Raw genomic sequence first — 22039 nt, 5'->3', positions numbered from 1 at the left:
TCTGTTATTATGTACAAAATATCTTTGTCACTGTTGTGAAAAAGTCAACTGTCCTCAGCTCATTACACTCTCAGAATGTGTCCTATCATTATTGCAGGTAAGAAAGTTTACATTAAAATCACCAGGCATGTTAATTTCCTTGATTCTTGAGAACAATGGTTAAGTAGTTCTGCCTGCTTGAAAAATATACTCAGATTGACCATTCATTTGATATAAGTGCTACTTTGCATATTTCTCCTGGAATATTACTGTTTCCTTTGAGAGTAACTATCATACTGATCATTTTACATGTTTCTAACTGCCTTTTAAACAACATTTTTCTCTGCAAACTGTTTTAGTGCTGGTGTCTTGCATTTGAAAAATTATAGTGTGTCTTTCAAGAGGTTTTAAATTATTTGTCCACTTTATTGTAAGAGTTATTCAGTGCATTCTTCAGCATACAAAATTGTTCATAATATGCATAGTAATATACATTGGAGATTTGTCTATTGTACTGGGTGGTTGTAATTAAACTTCCCCTATTTAACATGCTATAATGCGGAAACTAATTACCATATGAGTACCAGACTTGGTGGCCTTAATGTCCAGAGTTTGGGATGCATGATTTCCATGTGTAACAGTGCAACTGTCCTGAAGCAGCTTGCACCACAGGACACACAATGAGGTGTTGACTTTGCTCTTCTTTCTCGCAAGGGTTGAAGTTGACAAGGGCTAGTCGTGGACCATCGTACGGACAGACGAAGCTCATTTTTCTTTTAACGTACGAGGTGAACACACAGAATTGCCGGTGTGGGGATCTTCACCTCCAGTCACTGTGCCTGAAGTTCTTCTGTATGGTAAATATGTTACCATATGGTGTGGCTTCACAGCTATGTTCATCATTGGCCCATACATTTTTGCAAAGGCTGGCGCTCAAGGGCCAAAGACGTGCAGTGTGGCTGGCCAGCATTACTGCAGTATGCTTCACCAGTGTCCCCACTGCACATCGCTCGTAAAGTTCACCTGCTTCTCTGAAACACATTTGGAAATGATCGAATTATCAGCCAATAGTTTCCAAATGCTTGGCCGGCATGATCACCTGATCTCACTCCTTGAGATTTCTGGTTGTGGGGCTACTTGAAAGACAGGATTTACCAAGGAAACATCCACACACTTGCTGATCTGAAGTGCAGCATATCAAGAGAGGTAGCCAGCATACCCATGGACATACTTCATTCTGCTGTGGAGAATGCAATCCTGTGCTTGCAAACTCATCTGGACAGTGATGTGCACCGTATTGAGGATCTTCTGTAGCAATAACGGTACCAGTATGTAACGGTTAATGTACCGTAGCACCACATTAAGTGTTTCAGTTGCATTGATTCTGCATTATTTCTCTTCCCCATGTCCTTGACATTAATGCTACCAAGTTTGATCCTAATTTGTGTGTTAATTCCTGTGTTATAATGCGTTAAGGGGGGTAGAACGTCAAACGGGCCGACTTGGAGCAGGAGAGGTATCACAGGACATTTTAATTTCCAGTGTCTATACTTTTACAAATAAATTCATAAAACTTTGTCAGCATCACTAGAAAGGATTCAGGATTCACACTCATTGCAGTGGAAGTTCGAAAACATAACTAAGTAATTTTTTCACATGTCAAATTTAATCATTTTTTTTCACTTACTAATGGCAGCATTTGTTGCTATAGGTACACTTTTCTTCATATGAACTATTATATTTCAAACTTCATGTTTACAAAAAACACAAATTTTATAGTTAATTATCTCCATTTTTACCACAGTTTTTAATAGATTTGGAAAATTTTAGTTTCATACATCTTTAAGTATGGTTTGTATGCTGTGCAAAATTCATCGAAGAATCTCTTACTTCTGAAGAAAAGTGTACCTACAGCAACAAATACTGCCATTAGTAAGTGAAAGAAATGATGAAATTTCACATGTAAAAAAAAAAAAACCATTTTGTTATGTTTTCGAACTTCCACTGCTATGAGTGTGAATTGTGAATCCTTCCTGGTCATGCTGACAAAGTTGTATGAATTTATTTGTAAAAGTATAGACACTGGAAACTAAAATGTCCTGTGGTGCCTCTCCTGCTCCAAGTCGGCCTGTTTGACGTCCTACCCCCCCCCCCCTCCTTAAATAGGGATAGTTTAATTATAACCACCCAGTAGACAACATATTTTCTTGATTTACCTTACACAGTTTTAGCTTTAACAGTGAAAAGTGCTCATAATATGAAGCGAACATATACATTGGGTTACTGTACAGTTCAATCCAATCTGTTACCACAACCTTTCTCACATTCGTTTGCTTCACCAACTCTCAACCAGTGTGTTACCTTCAAACCTAACCTAGATCTAGTGGTGTGCTATGTATGTATGTATGTATGTATGTATGTATGTCACGACAACCATGACTTAAATGGGAAAAAGGCACTATCACACTCCAGCCTTCTTTAGAAAAGAGAAAATAATGTGTTTATTTCATGCTGTATCTGTTTGGGTGTTCCTGAAGTGTAAAGCTTGTTAGACACTGTCCAGCACAGTGGTGTGCAGTTGGCAACTGGAACCCCCCATAGGAGTCCTGTAGACAACCTCCTGGTGGAAGCTGGTCTCCCACAAGGGAGTGATGGTAAGACACCAGCAATTCTTGGCAACTATGCAGTCACAATCTGTCAGATGCCTTTCCATTGGTGTTACTTCACTGTTTCATAACAAGCAGTTCTGACTGCTTACAAATCGCCCAAAATTGATTAGACCAGCTGGGATACGATTGGAGGATCCATGCGAGGACTTCCAACTGGTGCTCTTGTCTGTGTGCACGGAGTTCCCTCTCAACATCCCATGTGGTGAGTACCCAGTCCTCTGTTTCAGATGATCCTCTTCTGTCCCCCCTAAGAAAATTGTTGACTTCACCTCCCTCAGACACCTATTCTTTCAGTTCTTTGCAGTTACCCAAATTCGACATCCATCTACACAAATGGGTGAAAAGTTAGTGACAGTTTTGGTTGAGCATTTGCATATGCAAGGTGACATGAGAAGCATTTTCTGCCACATTCATGCAGTGTACACATGGGCTCTGCAGTACAATACAATAATACTCTCTCCACAAAGGACATTCTGATTTGTAGAGAGTCTGTGAGCATGTCATAACTCAGTACTACCACAGAAACTTTATGGTCACTAAGGTCCAAGACCAACTAGTTAACCTTCAGTTCCAGAACTGGACTCTGCTCCAAGTGGGGTATTCTGAGAAGTGAACATGCTGACAAATTAGCTAAATAAGCAACCACAGAAGACATGAGCCCACAGTCCCCAGACATATGAATACAACATCAAATTTGGGAAATCTGGGATATGGGATGTTAGGCAACCATAACCTTCTACAAGCTGAGAACAAACAAGGTGACACCAGGGCCTGGTATACTTCAGTGCAAGGCTCTCAGAAATCTACTTCCAGGTACTCCATATCAGTGACCTCAGTAGTCATTAGACATCTTGAGAGAGCAAGTTGGGGCGTTCCGCAGAACTCGTGAACTTTGAACGTGGTCAGGTGATTGGGCGTCACTTCTGTCATATGACTGTAAAAGAGATTTCCAGGCTCCTAAATGTTCATTGTCTCTGATATGATAGTGAAATGGAAATGTGAAGGGACACGTACAGCACAAAAGTGTACAGTCCGACCTTGTCTGTCGACTGACAGAGATCGTCGACGGTTGAAGGAGGTCGTAATGTGTAATAGGCAGACATCTAACCAGACTTACACACAGGAATTCCAAACTGCATCAGGATCCACTGCAAGTACTATGACACTTAAGTGGGAGGTGAGAAAACTTGGATTTCATGGTCGAGTGGCTGCTCATAATCCACACATCACATCAGTAAATGCCAAATGACGTCTTACTTCATGTATGGAGCGTAAACATTGGATGATTAAACAGTGGAAAAACATTGTGTGGAGTGACGAATCACGGTTCACAATGTGGCAAGGTGTGGGTATGGCGAATGCCCGGTTAACGTCATCTGCCAGCGTGTGTAGTGCCAACAGTAAAATTTGGAGGCGGTGGTGTTACGGTGTGGTCGTGTTTTTCGTGGAGGAGGCTTGCACCCCTTGTTTTGCATGACACTGTCACAGCACAGGCCTACATTGATGTTTTAAGCACCTCGCTTCCCATTGTTGAAGAGTAATTTGGGGATGGCAATTTCATCTTTCAACACGATCGAGCATCTGTTTGTAATGCACAGCCTGTGGCAGAGTGATTCCACAACAACAACATTCCTCTTATGGACTGGCCTGCACAGCGTCCTGACCTGAATCCTACAGAACATCTTTGTGATGTTTTGGAACGCAGACTTCGTGGCATGCCTCGCTGATTGACATCAATACCTCTCTTCAGTGCAGCACTCTGTGAAGAATGGGCTACCATTCCCCAAGAAACCTTCCAGCAACTGATTGAACATACACCTGCAAGAGTGGAAGTGGAAGCCGTCAAAAAGGCGAAGGGTGAATTCCAGCATTACCGATGGAGGATGCCATGAGCTTGTAAGGCATTTTCAGCCAGGTGTCCGGATACTTTTGTTCACATAGTGTATCTTAGTAATTGTGACTACTGGGACCCTTGTTTCAGTGTTGACCAACTGACTGAAGCTGCTGTCGCAGAGGGCTTCAGCAACAATGTCAAGATCACAGGCCCTGGAGCTGCCAGTTCTAGACATTCTACTTGTTCGCAACGCCATTTGGATGAAGATGACTCACACGTTTTCATTGCTTTCTTTCATGCAAACACAAACAGCATGTGAATTCTTACTCACCTTAACAGACCCACTACATTGAAATTGGTGAGAGAACTAGCATGTAGCCTGTGAGAGTTTGTTCACTGTTAGCTGAAATCGGCATGAAAACATGTCGCTATCATTCATTTTGTTTCTAAGAATAGTAACAAAACCTTTGCCTTGTGTACAGTTGTTGACCTTCCTCAGTCAGTCAACATTAAAAATTAATGCCATGGACTTACGATGTTGCATGCACAATTTCATAACTGATAACTCATTGACATAGCTTTTGTTGTTCCAGCCTTCAGTTGGAAGGTTTGTCTGATGCAGCTGTCAACAGTAGTGTATTCTGTGCACTCGTTTCATCTTTGCATAACTATTGCATCTACATTCACTGTAGTCTATTATTGGTCTCTCACTAAAATTTGTAGCCCCACACTATACTCTGTTACCTAATTGACTATACCTTGATACCTCAGGACGTTTGCTATCTACTGATCACTTCTTTTAGTCAAGCAGTGCCACAAATTTCTTTTTTCTCCAATCCGATTCAGGTCATCTTCTTTAGTTCCATGATCTACCCATCTAATCTTCAGTGTTCTTCTGTTGCACTACATTTTAAAATCTTCTGTTATCATATTCTATGTACTGTTTATTGTCTGTATTTCCCTTCTGCATAAGGTTACACTCCAGACAACTGCTTTAGGACAACACTTCCTAACAGTTCATTTATTATTATTATTATTATTATTATTATTATTATTATTATTATTATTGAATAAGTGCATTAGATTACTTAGGTGTGGGCATTTCCCTTCATCTGTGCCCGTGTTTCTTTCATTCTCTCCTGTGTGCCTGCTTTCTCACTTCAGAGCATGTTATTCCAGTCTTCTTCTTTATTTTTTTCATGTGGTCAACTTGCCATTTGTAAAATTTGGGCATGAAGATTTGGCATTTGTGAATATTTTCTGGAGTAATTCCTGCCAAATTCAGGTCAGTTTTGATCTCGGCAACCCATTTCATTGTGTCTGTTTTGGCTTTGCTCATATTCTCATAAAAGCAGACAATTTGTTTTGTAAGTTTGTCTGGGTTCATTCTTCTAATGTGTCTATAGAATTTTAACCTGTGGTTCCTAATTTCATTATGGGTATTTGTATATTGTTGGATTTTCTGATTGCTTCTGAGTTGGTATTGTTCATGCAAGTTTTGGGCATAGAACTTTCCTTACGATTTTGCGTACCTTTTTCTCAGTGTTTTGATTGCATTGTTTTCTCGTTCCAAATTAGTGTTTTTAATCCAAAGAGGCATTGTGGTTTAATTACCATATTGTAATGTCTTAGTTTTGTGTGCTTGGAGAATTATTTCTTGTTGTACAATGTACCCTCCACCAAGCGCCATATAGTGGCTTGCAGAGTATGTATGTAGGTATGTTGTCATCTAATTTTGTTTACTTTTGTTTTGGTTCCATTTTCCTGAATGGTTTCACCAAGATATTTAAATTGTGGACTCGTTTAATTTTTCCATATTTTGTCTCTGTGAATTATGGAACTTGTTGTCTCAAAATATATCTGGTGACTGACTTTTTGTGCAGTTTCTCTCTGCATCAAGATCTTCATCTACACTACACCTACATACATACTCTGCAGGCCACTATATGGCGCTTGGTGGAGGGTACGTTGTACCACTACTAGTCATTCCTTTTCTCTTTCACATGCAAGTAGAACAAAGGAAAGCAACTGTCCCTATGCCTCCATATGAGTCCCAATTTCTCTCATTTTATCTTCATGGTCCTTTCGTAAAATGTATGTTGGCAGCAGTAGAATCATTTGCAGTCAACTGCGAATGCCAGTTCTCTAAATTTTCTCAATAGTGTTCCTCAAAAAGAATGTAGGCTTCCCTCTAGGGTTTCCTATTTCAATTCCCCGATCATCTTCGTAAAATGGAATCTTCTTTACAGATGAACCACACTTACCTAAAATTGTCTAAACAGAATCTGACAATTCGGCTTCCCTACTACAATCTTTACATGCTCATTCTATTTCATATCACTTTGCAACATTATGCTTAGATATTTGAACAACGTAACTGTCTCAAGCCTCGTACTTCTAATGCTGTATTCGAACATTATGGACTTGTTTTTCCTACTAATCTGCATAAACTTACATTTTTCTCCTTTTAGAGCTAGTTGCCATTTACCACATCAACTAGAAATATTGTCCAACTCATCTTGTATCCTCCTACAGTTCTCAATGATGACACCTTCCTGTATGCACATGACATAATAATCCTCGTAGAAGCTCTGACAGCAATATCCTTAGAGATAAATGGGTTTTACTCACAACATATACCAGCAACACAAGGACCAAGAGGACAGCTGAAATGAGGAATGTCCTGCGTCTTCAAGCCAAAAATGGGAAAATTACTAAGCACATACCAGGATCAAGACACACTTGTGACGAATTTCGAAAACCTCTCCGTAATAGCCATGTACGTAGAACCACTAACGCCAATAGAAGACATAGTAGCAGCCATTATGACTGCCTTAAGACAAGTGATGCCAGGACGAAATATCATCGTAGCTGGAGATCTCGAGTCATGTTTTCCCAGTCATGGCCAACTTTTACTTCCAAAATGTGAAGAACAGAGTAAAAGCCACAGCAATTAAAGCCTCGTGGCAGCTAAATAGCCTTGTACTAAGTCAGTAGACAGAAGAATGGAAAGAATTTGAGAACCACTTAAAGAGAAACGAGATTGAATCGGCGGCCATAATCCTGGCAAAAACAATTCAGACTGCCCTAACGTGCAGTCCCAAAAGGAGAGCGCAGAAATGGTTTGACGAAGGATCTTATGGAAAAAGAAAGATCACCCTCCAGGCACTACATACGGCAAAATCCAGCCAGAGCCTAGAGGATGTAAGATCCTATAGCCAAATCAGTAAAGAATACAAAAATCTTCTGAAGACTAAACGAAAGGAATGTATAGAACAGGAAACAATCAATATGGCGAAGGAAGCCATAAAGGACCCGTATTTAGCATTGAGGCTACGAAAAGATCAGAGCAGTGGACAAATAGATACGATTGGGGCATGTGAAACGATCAATATGGAGACAGACCGAACGGAAACTAACCCCTTCACAATGGAAGAGGTACATGAGATAACATAATCTCTAAAACACAAGAAGGCTCCAGGCCCTGACAGAATGTGTAATGAACATACCAAAAGTGCAGCTAGCCTACTGCTCCAACCAATAACAGATATGTGAAACTTATGTCTACAAGAGGACAACATACCAGAAATATGGAGGACGTTGACAATTAAGATGCTATTTAAGGGGAAAGGCCACCAAATGGATCCAAACTCCTACAGGGGAATTGCCGTGGAAAATGCACATTGAAGATACTAACAAGCATTATCACAAAAGTGAATTTTTGAAGAAGTAAACCAAAAGGTCCCAGAAGAACAATTCAGATTCCGGAAAGGCAGCAGCACAATACACACTGTTAGCAACCTAAAAGACGACATAGAGGAGGCATTAAGACATCACGAAGGAAAATTCCATGCAGTCTTATACCAAGGCCTTCAATAAACTAAACAGGCGCATACTAATGTCAAAACAAGAATTAATAACAGAGAAAGATAAACTTAGTGTTGATCCATAACATGCTGATCGCCAACTTCATTCAGATCACAGGCGACGTAAGCACGTTGAAAACAATAACACAAACCAACGGTGTGTTGCAAGGGGACCCACCAAGCCCTTTACTTTTCAGTATTGCCACATACAGTGTTGTACAGATAAGACAAGAAACGGAAGACATCGAGATCTACTTATATGCAGAAGACACGGTCATCGGATCAAACTCCAGACCCAACCTGCAAAGAGCAACCAACCAACTCAAGATGTGGGCGCAGGAGATCAAAATGGAAATTGACACCGGAAAAACCGTAAAGATGACATTCCGCAAAGGAGGTCGAGAAGCTGTGGAGGACAGAATATTTCTTGGGATGGAACCTCTTGACAGTCAATAGCTTCAAATATCTGAGACTGAATCTGCAAACCACTGCCAGGTCATTCTGAATACATGTAAAATCTCGAGCAGCAGCTGCCACAAAAGTCATGTTTGACATCAAGGCAATATCCAGACTGTCACTGGAAACAGCCATGGCCTTGTTCACTGCAAAAATAGTTCCCATCACAACCTATGGAATAGATCTCATGTGGGGAAAGTTGAGTCAGAAAGACCTAAGGATCTGGAAGCAGTTAAGTCATGCTTCTTGAGAGCCGCCCTAGGTGTTTAAACACACACACACACACACACACACACACAGTCGATGCTAGTGTACGAACTCGCTAGGGAACCTTTTTCATAGAGGAACTGCGTATGAGGCTCCCATCCACCGACAACTCGAATAAACTCCCACATGAAAGAGGGAAGAAGAGATGAAATGGGAAATTTGCCTGGACTTTTATACAACAGAAGCCATGACAAACATATCCTGGACCAACACAAATAAAGAACTCCTCACCTGGTGAACTCAATAGCAGTGCACGGATACGACCAAAAAATATGCCAGAACAAGTTTTTCCACGATCCCGGCAGCAACTGTGTGTGTGAATTGTGCAACCAACTGTGTGACTAGCTGTAAAAAAAAAAAAAAAAAAAAAAAAAAAAAATCACTGGTAGAACTCTGTAAATAATAAATAATGTGAACACAGAAATGTGACGAACTTGCACAGAACTTGGACACACATATTCTAATAAATATTAATATAATGGTATCAATATAATATTAATATATATATGTATTGAGTGACAAAAAGATCAGTAATTTATAATGTATGTACACTATGCTCTGGTAATTATAAAATATAAGGGGCTGTCAAATAAAAATGAGACAGATTGAAAAAAATTAAGTAAATTGTTTATAATTTCAAAAATAATTACACTGTGTGTTGAGACAGTCAGTGCTAGCATGTACAAATGCCTAAGGAACCATGATACATTCATGCACCACTTTGTCCGAAACAAATCAACAGCCAAGAGTATCTTCTTTCAGGGTTCCAAAAATATGGATAATAAGTGATTTTAAGGGTAAAGATTCACGGAGACCTCACAGCAACACCCACTCTAGTATCGGTTGCACATAAAAGCCTTTAAGATACGTTTTTATTTCTTGCAACACCAGCCGTTGTTCAGACTCGTTGTAAATTTCTACCAGATTCTCCTGTGGTACAGCCAGAGCATCATTAGAAGTTTAAAGCATTAATTTTGTTTCAGCAATTTGGAAAAATTTTAAACTTTACTTCTAGTACCCCTATGAAGGTGGCATAGATACCAAAATTTGTTTCATGTAGAATAATTGCATCTAACAGAAAACTGTTTATCTTTCTACAGTTCTTAAGTTTCTCGCAATGTTTTACAAAAAGTGTAAAAATTCTGAACCCACCCATCAAAAATTGCCATACGCTGGTAATTCATAATCGATACCTATGTTTATATTCATGTGTGTGTGTCTTCAAATTTCAAACTGCCTTTTCTTTACTGAGCTTATTTTGACCTTGTTTGAGATTTTATTAAAATTTATCTGGTCATTGGGAGGAGTGGGGGTGGGGGGGGGGGGGGGGGGGGAGGGGGGGTGGGATAATCATGAGGTCTTCAATATTTGGAAGTACCCCATGACCAGAGGCCTGGGGCAGACTGCACACCACCAGGCCCCTTCCCATCTCCCTAGCCCAGCACTGCCTCGTCTCCATTAGACAGACTCAGTACTGACTGTAATGCACTGGTTTGCTGCATTTCATTTTCTTCTTTGAGCCTTGCTTCAGCCTGGGTTAGAATGATGGCCGAGTATGACACTGAAAGGAGGTGAACACTTTGCATTGGTGCACTTTGCATTATCCATAATAATACTGTATGGACCATGATATCACAGAGTAGCTTGTTACTAGTATGTCGCAAAGTAGTGGTTATAAGTGCCACGAGCAATTTTTTTGCATGCACCCAAACTGTAGATTCCCTGAAAACTAATTGCCACAGCAGTGAAGTTAACAAACTTGAAATTTAGTTAATGAATGATGACTCATATATACTATTCTGCATATGTTTTGGCTTGATCAATTTTGTTCTGGATCTGTTGAAGATAATAAGAAACCGGTCAATAAATTTGACATTTAGCCAGTTTAGGGGACAGAAAAAAAATCATTTCGTAGAATGTTTATATGTTTCTGATATTTTGCGATATCGTGCCTAAATTAGAAATAATTTTGGACTGCAAATACAGTTAACTACCTGTAAAATGTGCAGTACTTCATATATCAAAACATTTGTTTGTCAACATTGATATATATTTGTCATGCATGGATAGCAATAATTTATTTCTAACACAATGTTGGCATATAATTTGAAGCAGAAATACTGATGTTGCAATCTGTTTAGTTGTCACCTCTTATGTGTAAAATTTCCTCTTTGTATTTTATAACAGCTGCACTGTCTCAATATGGCTACGGCTGAAGTGAATGGAACTGCAGATTGCTCCGAAAAGTGCCAGAGCCTCGTTGCTCATTGTTTTGAAGTACATGAACAGTTTTTAGAAAAAGAGGCCAATTTGTTGAAGAAGCTCAAAGGTATTTATTAACTAGTTTATTCTTTTTTGAACTGAAAGCTTTGAATATTGTTATTTTCAAAAAAAAAATTCTAATTCACACCGCAAAACGTAATATAAACTAATGAAATTCTGACAGTTTATCAGCAAAGGAACAGCATTGTGTTGATCCATTATTTCCAGTAGTTCCCTACATTTTGTGTACAGGTGAAGTTCCAGGTTCCTGTACCAGTCAGTATTTCACGGACTCTGGACTCTACTCAAAAGTATGCATCTGGAAGAATACTGTCCAGCTTTAAGGATTTAGGTTTTTTCATAGTTTCCCTAAATTGCTCTCGGAAAATGCTTGGATTGTTTCTTTTAAAAGGATGCAACCTATTTGCTTCCCTGATACGTGGTTATGCTCTGCCTCTAATCACATCACCATCCGTCTGTACACCCTAATATTTCTCCATTTCTGTGCATCTAGTATTGAGGTTGGAATGTTACCCTAAATTTGCACTTAGCCATAAATACCATAGAGTAAGAGTGTGGATCAATGGGGAATGTAGTTAAGGTGATGGCTATTACAGTGTCATCCCATGCAAAGTGAAGGTTTAATTATGTCTGTAACACTTTCTGACCCTTTGTTTGGTGGCAAATCAACACAGATCATATCATCAAACCTTTGCTGTATGTTGTTCATATTCAGACCTATCTGTGTTCTATGTTCACTCTAATACTTCATTGTTAATTGTACAAATGTTACATCAATAACCATGGAATGACCTTGCAGTGTGGTGAAGGAGGCTTAGGCCTTTAGTATATCTTTTTCTGTTGCAGCTGAGATTGCCAAAAGAAACCTTTCCCTTGCTTTGTTAGATGTGCTCTGTTTCTTTGTCCTTCTTGCATAAATATAAAATGATTCAATGTATTAATGAGTAACATTTTCCACTCCATCATATTTTGAGACCCGGAGTTTATTTTAGCTTTCTGGTACAAAAGCTGTTTTAAATAGCCAAAAATTGAATATATGTGAATACTAAGGTGGAATAATAAGTCAGATCTCTTTACCTAATATACTTGAATACAATAGTAGCAATTATTTTTGTATATCATCAGAAAAAAATAGCCATATTGCAAAGCTTTTTGCATTTGCATGTATGTTACATAATTAATTGGTATAAAACTTGAGTGTTGGAAATTTTTTTTTATGGTAGGTTTCTAAGAGTGACCTCCAGCATCTTCTTCATCTGAGCATTTGCCACTGTTAGATCCTTGGGAAAGACCTGAGAAAAACCTGAGCACATGACATCAGCTTTAACAAATCAGTTTTTTCAAAAAGTTTTCTAATGAGTGGGTTTAGGATATGATGTTCTCTTACAGCCAGTTACTCCACCTTGGATCTGTGTCATCAGAAATGCTACAGTTGTAAAAGTGTGTGAATATTCTACGTAACTATGAAGTAATTCTGCTTCCTGAAAGTAACAACTGCCATTGATATGTATTTTAGCACATACACACTCCTTTGTGAAATATTCTGTAAGAGAAAACATTTTGTTAGCTTCACTTTAGTATTATTACTTAAAATTTTACATAAATTAAATTCCTAATATTGCACATTAATTATTAGTCTATGAGAGAATCCAACAGTCATCAGATTTCATGTGCAAAGCATAACATATTACAGGCATTTTGTATAAAAAAACTTCCATAACATAAACACAGTTCCATACCACCTGACATGAAACATATGAATCATTTAGAATTTGTGTACATGAAACAGTTTGAATTCAATCACTTGTTCTTAGACATAAGCAACTCATAAGATCCATATGTCACAAAATTTTTAACACATGCAGCAGCAGTCAGCAATCAAATTGGAATGTTTTACAGTTTAGTTCATTTCTTGTTCACAGTATACATTGGATTCAGCATCATTCAGCACACGCCCCCCCCTCCCCCCCCCCCCCCCCCCCCACACACAAAATGACTAATAAGAAAAAAAACATAAATAAAATTCACATATGTCTATATTCAATAATTTGTGTGTGCTGGTTCATTCTTGGTCTCTCCTTGTATAGCTGTAAAAATACTTTAAATCGTGGTATGCATGTAGCCTTTGTATGTGTCCCGAAGTTGGATAACATACCGAACACGTTTCTTCACGAGGAATGGAAACAGTTCCATGTAGTTCAGTATATAACACTTTGCATTTCTCTATATGTTTAGCTGACAGTGACAACAGGATGATTTGGCATGAGGACTAAATCTCACACCTTAAACTCTCATTTGTGAGTTATTTTTCTGTCAGATACTCGTTTATTCTTTTGCTCAGTTTAGGATTGTAATTACTGCTTGCCTCACTTTCTATTCTTGTCCAGTGTTTGTGCATTTGTTCTGAAGTATACAGTGTGAACTTTCATTTTGTTCTTTGTTCCTAAATATTAGTTCCTGTGACCTAAGGTCAGTAGATGAGTATGATTTCTTAAAACTGATATTGATAATCAAACCACCTTCCTTGTCTTTTAGAGCAATGTAGTCTCCTAAATCAGTTCAGTTAATGGAAAAATTCGTTCTGCTAGTCTGGCTTTCATATAGTATTTTGATTTAAGTATTTGCTTAGTCCCAGAAGTTGCTAAGAAGTTGTGCCATTGATCACAAGTAAACTGACTTCTGTTATCTGAGATTGTCTGGTTTGCCAACCATCACAAAGTAATCATGAATTCTCATAATAAATAATGTTTTGATTATGTTTTCTCTCACATACAATTTCAGTTATTTTGTAAACATACCATACAAGGCAATGCTATATTTCACACCTCCTCGTCCTTTGGGCAAAGCACCACAAATAACAGCAACTATTTATAATGGCTGAGTGGGGATGATCGGATGTAAGTCTCATTTTTGTGCATTTAATACTTGCTTTGGTTTTTGACAAAGTAAACAAGAACTGAAAACAATCTGTACTTTGCTTCTTGCATTTGGAAGTAACAGTACTCATTTAAATTATTAACTCATTTTGTGACACTGAAGTTCCCAACACATGCATTTATGCCAAATCACTTTGTTTCCAGTCTCCAAAGGAATACGAACTAACCAGTGATCCATGTCGGGCCTTCTCCTGTATAATAATACTTCTGGTTAGGGTATAGTGAGTGATAAGCTTGCTGTTTGGGTCTATTTTCAGAGTTCCTTTTACTTTCAACCAGGTAAGATATGCATCTTGGATCTGACTTATATTTTTACACAGGCTCAGAAAGTATTTGACATGTTCAGTCTTTCACCAGTAAAACTTCTATATCTCCAATCTCTTCCTTATATGTAGACAATTCTTCTAATCCTCCCGATGATGATGATGATGATGATGATGATGATGATGATGATGATGATGATGATGATGATGATGATGATGCATCTGTGACTGTTCCATTATCATTTAATGGTGATTATTTCAAAACTGTATTCCCATAGGGATAATACCTGGAGTACTAATCATGCATTCAGTTGTGTACAATTGAATAGGCAACTAACAGCTGTTCTTTTCTCCTTTATGTTAATTGTTTCAAATCTGTATTGCTGTAGGGGTGGTGCCCAAAGTGTAACTGCACATGCAGAAATGTAAAACAGAGTAGCAGACACAGAGCTTTATGATCACTGTGTATTTTGGTATGGGGACCTGTTAAATAAAAATGAAACCCCTCGAATGCCAGCACTATGGCCAAAGATTAAATTTCGGTTGTGGAATAAGACTTCCCACAACCTATTAACACTCTGCTTCTACATCCTATAGTGCGAAAAATTAGTTCTTCATTAATAGTTTGAATCTGAAACAAAAAGCTTGCATGTCAACAGATGAATCATCAGTTGCTACATTGAAATGAGGGTTTAAATTGAGTGGTATAACATGTTGACTTAGCCCTTGTTTAGTTATGCCAAAGGCTTATTGACATACTGCTGTCCATCCCCATGTCATATGTTTCTTTAATTCTGGGTTTATACTTTGTACAGTCTGGATGCACTACACACCGGCAACCCTTCTCACAGCAGTGACGTATCAGCAGCCTAACCTCAAAGGAAACTCTAGCTATGAATATCAACAGTGCAGGAAAAGATAAGATTGCTACTTACCATAAAGAAGACATGTTAAGTTGCAGACAGGCACAATTAAGACACTTACATAGAGCTTCCACTTACAGCCATCATCAGCAAAAAACACACACACACACACACACACACACCATTCATACAGACAAGCAAGCGCACCTCATGCACAAATGACTGTCACCTGAAGTGTCCCAGGTTGGAATGCAACTGTCATTTGGGGTGAAAGCAGCAGTCAAGAGGTGTAAGGAAGGGAAATGGGTGGTGGAGGGTGGGGAGAGAGACAAACACAGCCGCAGATTCAGGAGGTTATGTGGCAGGGAGGTGGGGGAAAAAAGGAGCGAAGAAGGAGAGGACTGGGGAAAGAGTGTCAGGAGCCTTGTCTGAGAGTAGCAAAGAAAGATGGTGGGAGACAAGAATGGGGAAGAGATGATAGCACAGAGGGGCTGTAAACTGTTGGTTGGAGTGTGTGGGGACAGTATGTTACCATAGGTTGTGGCCAAGATAACTGCGGGAGCAGAGAGTGTATTGTAAGGATAACTCCAATCTGCGCAGTTCAGAAAAACGGGTGGTGGTGGAGGGGAGGAACAGCTGGCTCGGGTAGTGAAGCAGCCATTGCAATCGAGCATGTTATGTTGAGCTTGCATGTTGTGCCACTGGGTGATCTACTTTGCTCTCGGTCACAGTTTGGCGGCGGCTGTTCAACTTGGAGGACAGCTGGTTGGTAGTCATTCCAATATAAAAGGCTGTGCAGTGATAGCGGCAGTGCTGGTAAACGATACGGCTGCTTTTGTAAGTAGCTTGGCCCATGATGGGGTGGGATAAACCGGTGAAAGGACTGGAACAGGAAGTGCTGGGTGGTTAGATTGGGCAGGTCTTTCACTTGGATCTTCCACAGAGATATGATCCTTGTGGTAAGGGGCTGGGATTGAGAGTGGCATAGGGATGGACTAGGATGTTTTGGAGTTTGGGAGGGTGACAGAACATCACTTTCGGAGGGGAGGGAAGTATCTTGAGTAGGATGTCCCTAATTTCAGGGCATGATGATAGGTAATCAAAGCCCTGACAAAGGATATGGTTCAGTTGTTAAAGTCAAGGGTGGCTCTTGGGGATGGTAGGATGATTGGGGGGGGGGGGGGGGGGGAATGGCATGGGAGATCTGTTTGTGGACTAGGTCTGGGGCATAGCGCCTTTCTGTGGAGGCCTTGGTGAGACCCTCAGTACATCGAGCAAGGGAGTTCTTGTCGTTGCAGATACTCCATGCTCAGGTGGCCAGGCTTTATGGGAGGGATTTTTTGGTGTGAAAGGGATGACGTCTGTCAAAATTCAGCTACTGTTGGTGGTTGGTGGGTTTAATGTTGACAGATCTGCAGATGGAGCCATCAGAGAGGTGGTAAACGGGGTAGGTAGGTGGCACACTGAAGCGGATAGGAGAGATAAGGATTGAAGGTAGGGTGTCTTGGCCCTGCGTCCAGATAATATCATCAATGAACCTGAACAAGACTAGGAGTATAGCGTTTTGGGAGGCTAAGAGTATAGCATTTTGGGAGGCTAGGAAGGTTTCCTCAGATGGCACATTATTGGTTGACATAGGAGGATGACGTGCAGGTGCCCATGGTTGTGGCACGGATTTGTTTCTATACTTTACCGTCAAAGGAGAAGTAATTGTGGGTTAGGATGAAGTTAGTAATGTGTATCAGGAATGGGATTAGAGTCTGAAGGACATTGGGAAAGGTAGTGTTCAATGGTGGTACAATCATTGGCATGAGGGATGTTGGTGTATAGGGTATAGAGAGTGTTAAGTAGGTATCCAGGAGATAAAACGGTGGGGACAGTGGAGAGTCGGTGAAGGAAGGGGTTGGCGTCTTTGACGTAAGAGGCTGGATTACAGGCAATTGGTTGGATGTGTTGACAATGAGGACCGAAATTCTTTCAGTGGGGGCACAATAACCACACACAGTGGGGTGTCCAAGATTGTTGGGTTTGTGGATTTTTCAAAGCATATAGAAGATGGATGTGTGGAGTGTCATAGGGGTGAGGAGTGAAATAGGGGGAGGTTCTGGGAAGGGTGTAAGGCTTTAAGCAGGTATTGGAGGTTGTTTTGGACTTCTGGGATGGGATCACCCTGCAGAGTTTATAGGTAGAGGAGTCAGATAATTGGTGGAGGCCATCTGTCATCTAGTCACTGCAGTTCACAACAACAGTAGACCCTTTGCCTGCAGGCAGGGAGATTAGGCAGGATTTGTTTTGAGGTTGTGTGGCTATTCTTTCTTCTTCTGAAAGGTTGATAGTCTGAGGAAGGGACCTGGGAAAGGATGGTGATGCTACGTTGGAGGTAAGAAATTCCTGGAAGGTGACCAGTGGTGTTTAGGTGGGATACAGAGGGGGGCGGGGGGGGGGGGGGGGGGCGCTGTATCACGGTTGGATGGTGGTATGGAGTGCAAGAGGCAGGGTTCAATGTTGAAATTAGGGTGCTTTTGATTGGAGGGATTAGCGGCAAAGAAGTGCTTCAATTGCAGGGTGCAGGAGGAGGAGAGTAAAATTTGAGGCCTTTGGATAGGACAAACTTCTTTGAAGCTGATAGTTTCAGTGGAAAGGTTAACAACAATGTTGCGTTAATATTTGGCTCTGGATTTGGTGAAGAGTTGGTAGGCAATTATGGGGGATGTGACAAGTTGAAAAGGTCAGCTTGGCAGAGTTTAAGCACTATGAGGGTGGATGAGGAGGAACACTGTGGGTAGGATAGTGGTTGAGTAGTGGTGCCCAGAGGTGTCAGTAGGATGTCAACAGGGTGGATAACATATGGTGTGGTGTCTGAGATGCTCCTCTAGGTGCTGGAGAGCAAAGGATTCATTTACAGAGATGCAATTTATGGACTAGGGATTGCACACTTGTTTTCTGCCAGTCTCTCCAACCAAAACCACCCTGATTCTAACACTGAACCCTGCCTCCTCTAGTTCATACCACCAACCAACCATGATACTCCCCCCCACCTAAACACTACTAGTCACCTCCAACTTAGCATCAACATCCTTCCCCAGGTCCTCCTCAGAACATCCTCCTTTCAGAAGAAGAAAGAATAGCCACACAACCTCAAAACAAATCCTGCCTAATCTCCCTGCCTGCAGACAAAGGTTCCACTGTTGTTATGAACTGCATTGACTAGACGACAGATGGCCCCCACCAATTATCTGACTCCTCTACCTTTAATCTCTGCAGGGTGATCACATCCCAGAAGTCCAATAAACCTCCAATCCCTGCTTAAAGACTTACACTCTTCCCAGACCCTCTCCCCTGAATCCATTTCCCTCCACACCCCTACGACACCCCACACATCCATCTACTACATGCTTTGAAAAATCCACAAACCCAACAATCCTGGACACCCCAGTATGTCTGGTTATTGTGCCCCCACTGAAAGAATTTCGGTCCTCATTGCCAACACATCCAACCAATTGGCTGTAATCCAGCCTCTTACGTCAAAGACACCAACCCCTTCCTTCACTGACTCTCCACTATCCCCACCGTTTTATCTCCTGGATACCTACTCGTCACTCCCTATACCCTATACACCAACATCTCTCATGCCAACTGTTGTACCGCCATTGAACACTAGCTTTCCCAATGTCCTTCAGACTCTAAACCCATTCCTGATACACCTTACTAATTTCATCCTAATCCACAATTACTTCTCCTTTGATGGTAAGGTATAGAAACAAATCTGTGCCACAACCAGGGGCACCTGCATGTCATCCTCCTATGTCAACCTGTTTACGGGCCATCTGAGGAAACCTTCCTAGCCTCCCAAAATGCCAAACCCCTAGTCTGGTTCAGGCTCATTGATGATATCTTCATGATCTGGACTCACATATAAGACTCCCTATCTTCATTGCTTCACTACCCCAAAACCTTTTTTTCCCATTCAATTCATGTGGTCCTCTTCAACCCAGCTCACCACCTTTCTAGACGTTGACCACCTCTGCGATGGTTCAGCCACACATCTGTCAATATTAGACACAACAGTACCTGCATTTTGACAGCTGTCATCCTCTTTCACACAAAAATATCCCTCCCATAAAGCCTGGCCACCTGACGAGGTGTGTGTGCCGTGACAGGAGCTCCCTTGCCCAGTTTGGTGAGGGTGTTACCGAGGCCTTCACAGACAGGTGCTATCCCCCAGCCCTAGTCTGCAAACAGACCTCCTATGCCATTCCTCCCCACACCCTCAATTCTCCCACCACCCACAAGAGCCAGCCACAAAGGAGTGCTCCTTCGTCAACCAGCACCACTCTAGACTGGAACAACTGAACCATATCCTTTGTTAGGGCTTTGATTAGAAATGAGTGACATCTTACCTAAGATACCCCCCCCCCCCCCCACACACCCCTCAAAGTGGTCTTCTGTCGCCCATCTGATCTCCAGAACATCCCAGTCCATTCCTATGCCCCTTCCAATTCCTAACCCAAGTGTGAGACCTGCCCAATCCACCCACCCAGCACTTCCTATTCCAGTCCTGTCACAGGTGTTTCCTACCGCATCAGGGACAAGGCCACCTCTGAAAGCAACCATGTCATTTAGCTCATTTATTAGCTTTGCTCCAATCATGGTACAGCTTTTTATAATGGTATGACTACCAACCAGCTGTCCAACAGGGTGAACGACTACTGTACTCTAGGCCACAGTTTGACAGTAGACCACCCCTTGGCAAAACATGCAGCTGAACGTAACAAGCCTGATTTCAATGGCTGCTTCACTGCCCGAGCCTTCTAGGTTCTCCCCTCCACTTCCAGCTTTTCTGAACTATGCAGGTCAGAGTTATCCTTAAAACATCCCTGGCCTCAACCTAAGGTAACATACGGTCCCCATACTCTCCACCCAATAGTTTCCACTCCTTCCGTCCTCCCCATTCTCGTCTCCCATGCTTTTTGTTTGCCAGCCTCTCCCAATATACCTGCCCATTTTCCTTGCTCCTCTCCTTTTTCACTTATTTTTCCCACGCCTCCCCGCCCCACAACCTCCTGATGCTGCTTCTGTTGGCGTTCTAGTTCCTGCACATTCCAGCAGACAGCGTTCGTCTCTCTCCCGCCCGTATACTATTGTCACTTCCCCTTCCCCACTCCATCCAGATTGCTGCTTTCATCCCATGTAATAGTTGCCTTGTGTCCAGAGATGCGGGAGGTGGTGGTCATGTGTGTATGAGGTGTGCTTGCTTGTGTGCATGAATGGTGTATGTTTCTCTTTTGCTGACAAAGGCTGTGGCCGAAAGTTGTATGTAAGTTTCTTTTAATTGTGCCAGTCTGCAGCTTTACATGTCTTCCTTACAGTAAGTAGCGATCTAGCTTTTCCTACATTGATTAACCGCAAAGGGGTTACATCAGCAGATGACAGAGCTTCAATTGTGCACGCTGCCTAGTCCAGTTAGTGGTGGAACAAATGCTGCCAGAGGTTGCTGGCCACATGGACCTGTTTGCTTCCGTGAGCCACATGATCGCAAATAGCTCCTCTGGTGTCTCTATGCGGCCTGAGTACTTAGGGCAGTGCAAAGCCGCATCAGGACACCTCCCGTTAAGCTCTGTGCCAGGTGCCAGCTTCATCCACAGATCTTCAGAGTCCTGACTGCAACCTGCGTACGATGGTGTGCCACACCCACCATTGTCAGTCAAGGGAACTGCCAGTGTCTTTCTCGATCATCTGGACTTGGCTTCTGCATCAGAGATGGTCAGGAACTTGGTATCAGCTGTCGACCTTCACTGTGTTGTTTCATTCTACTTTTGAGTGAATATTAAAATTTGACTGTTTCATCATTATAACTTTCTGTGGACTTACGTAAATTCAGTGTGAATCGCGAACTTTTGCAATCTGTTGTAGGGAGTAACTTTTTTCCGAAGGAGGAGTGTTTTGGTTTATGTACTTTTCGGTAAAACTGCTGTGCGTTGTTTACCTGGGCTCTGTTTTCATTGCACCTCAATCAGTGCAAGACTTACCAAGTGGCAACGAGAAGATGGTATGTAAACCAATATTTTCACTTGTTTAGCGCCCCCGGTATACAGTGTCAGTATGCATACAAATCCTATTTTGTGAAGACCATGGTAGTGAATTTTTGCTCCACTACGCCTAACGCTTCCGATGTTACTACCCAGATGTTGCTCCTACTCCAGGGCATGCAACAAGCTGTGCACATGATGGTGGACAAAATAGTGACCATCACAACCACGTCCAAACACTGTGATGTCCAGCTGGTTGTCCTGCATTGATTCACTGTGAAAAGATTCAGAAGGGTATTGTTGTCGTTCCAGGTGTCGACCGGAAGATGAGCCCTGGGAAGCTATGTGGTCAGAATGGAGCAACTGTTCCTGGTCCATGGTATTACAGCTGACCCCCAGTAGTATGCATTATTTTTAGCCTAAGCAGGTCTGGAAATGCCCAATGCTCTCCCATACAATTGCTTAAAGACTTTTTACTAGAATATTTCACTGTTAAAGTGCATGTTGGGGTGCCCTGCAATGTTTTTAGCAGCCACAAGCTTTCAACAGGACCGTGCCCTCTCGCGGTCACTGGTTTTGTTCAGATTTATGGTA

The 22039-nt window shown here is 41.4% G+C and overlaps 1 protein-coding gene across 1 annotated transcript in view; it reads right to left on the bottom strand.

The window, feature by feature from the left end:
* The window catches only part of LOC126214985 (mucin-2-like), a 153294-nt gene that overhangs the window by 77401 nt on the left and 53854 nt on the right, over window positions 1-22039 (bottom strand). The gene's annotated exons all lie outside the window — the stretch shown is intronic.

The sequence above is a fragment of the Schistocerca nitens genome, chromosome 12 (assembly GCF_023898315.1).
Source record: "Schistocerca nitens isolate TAMUIC-IGC-003100 chromosome 12, iqSchNite1.1, whole genome shotgun sequence".
In the NCBI taxonomy this organism is placed as follows: domain Eukaryota; kingdom Metazoa; phylum Arthropoda; class Insecta; order Orthoptera; family Acrididae; genus Schistocerca; species Schistocerca nitens.
Note: the sequence above shows the minus strand (reverse complement) of the source record. Positions and strands in the feature narration are given on the sequence as shown.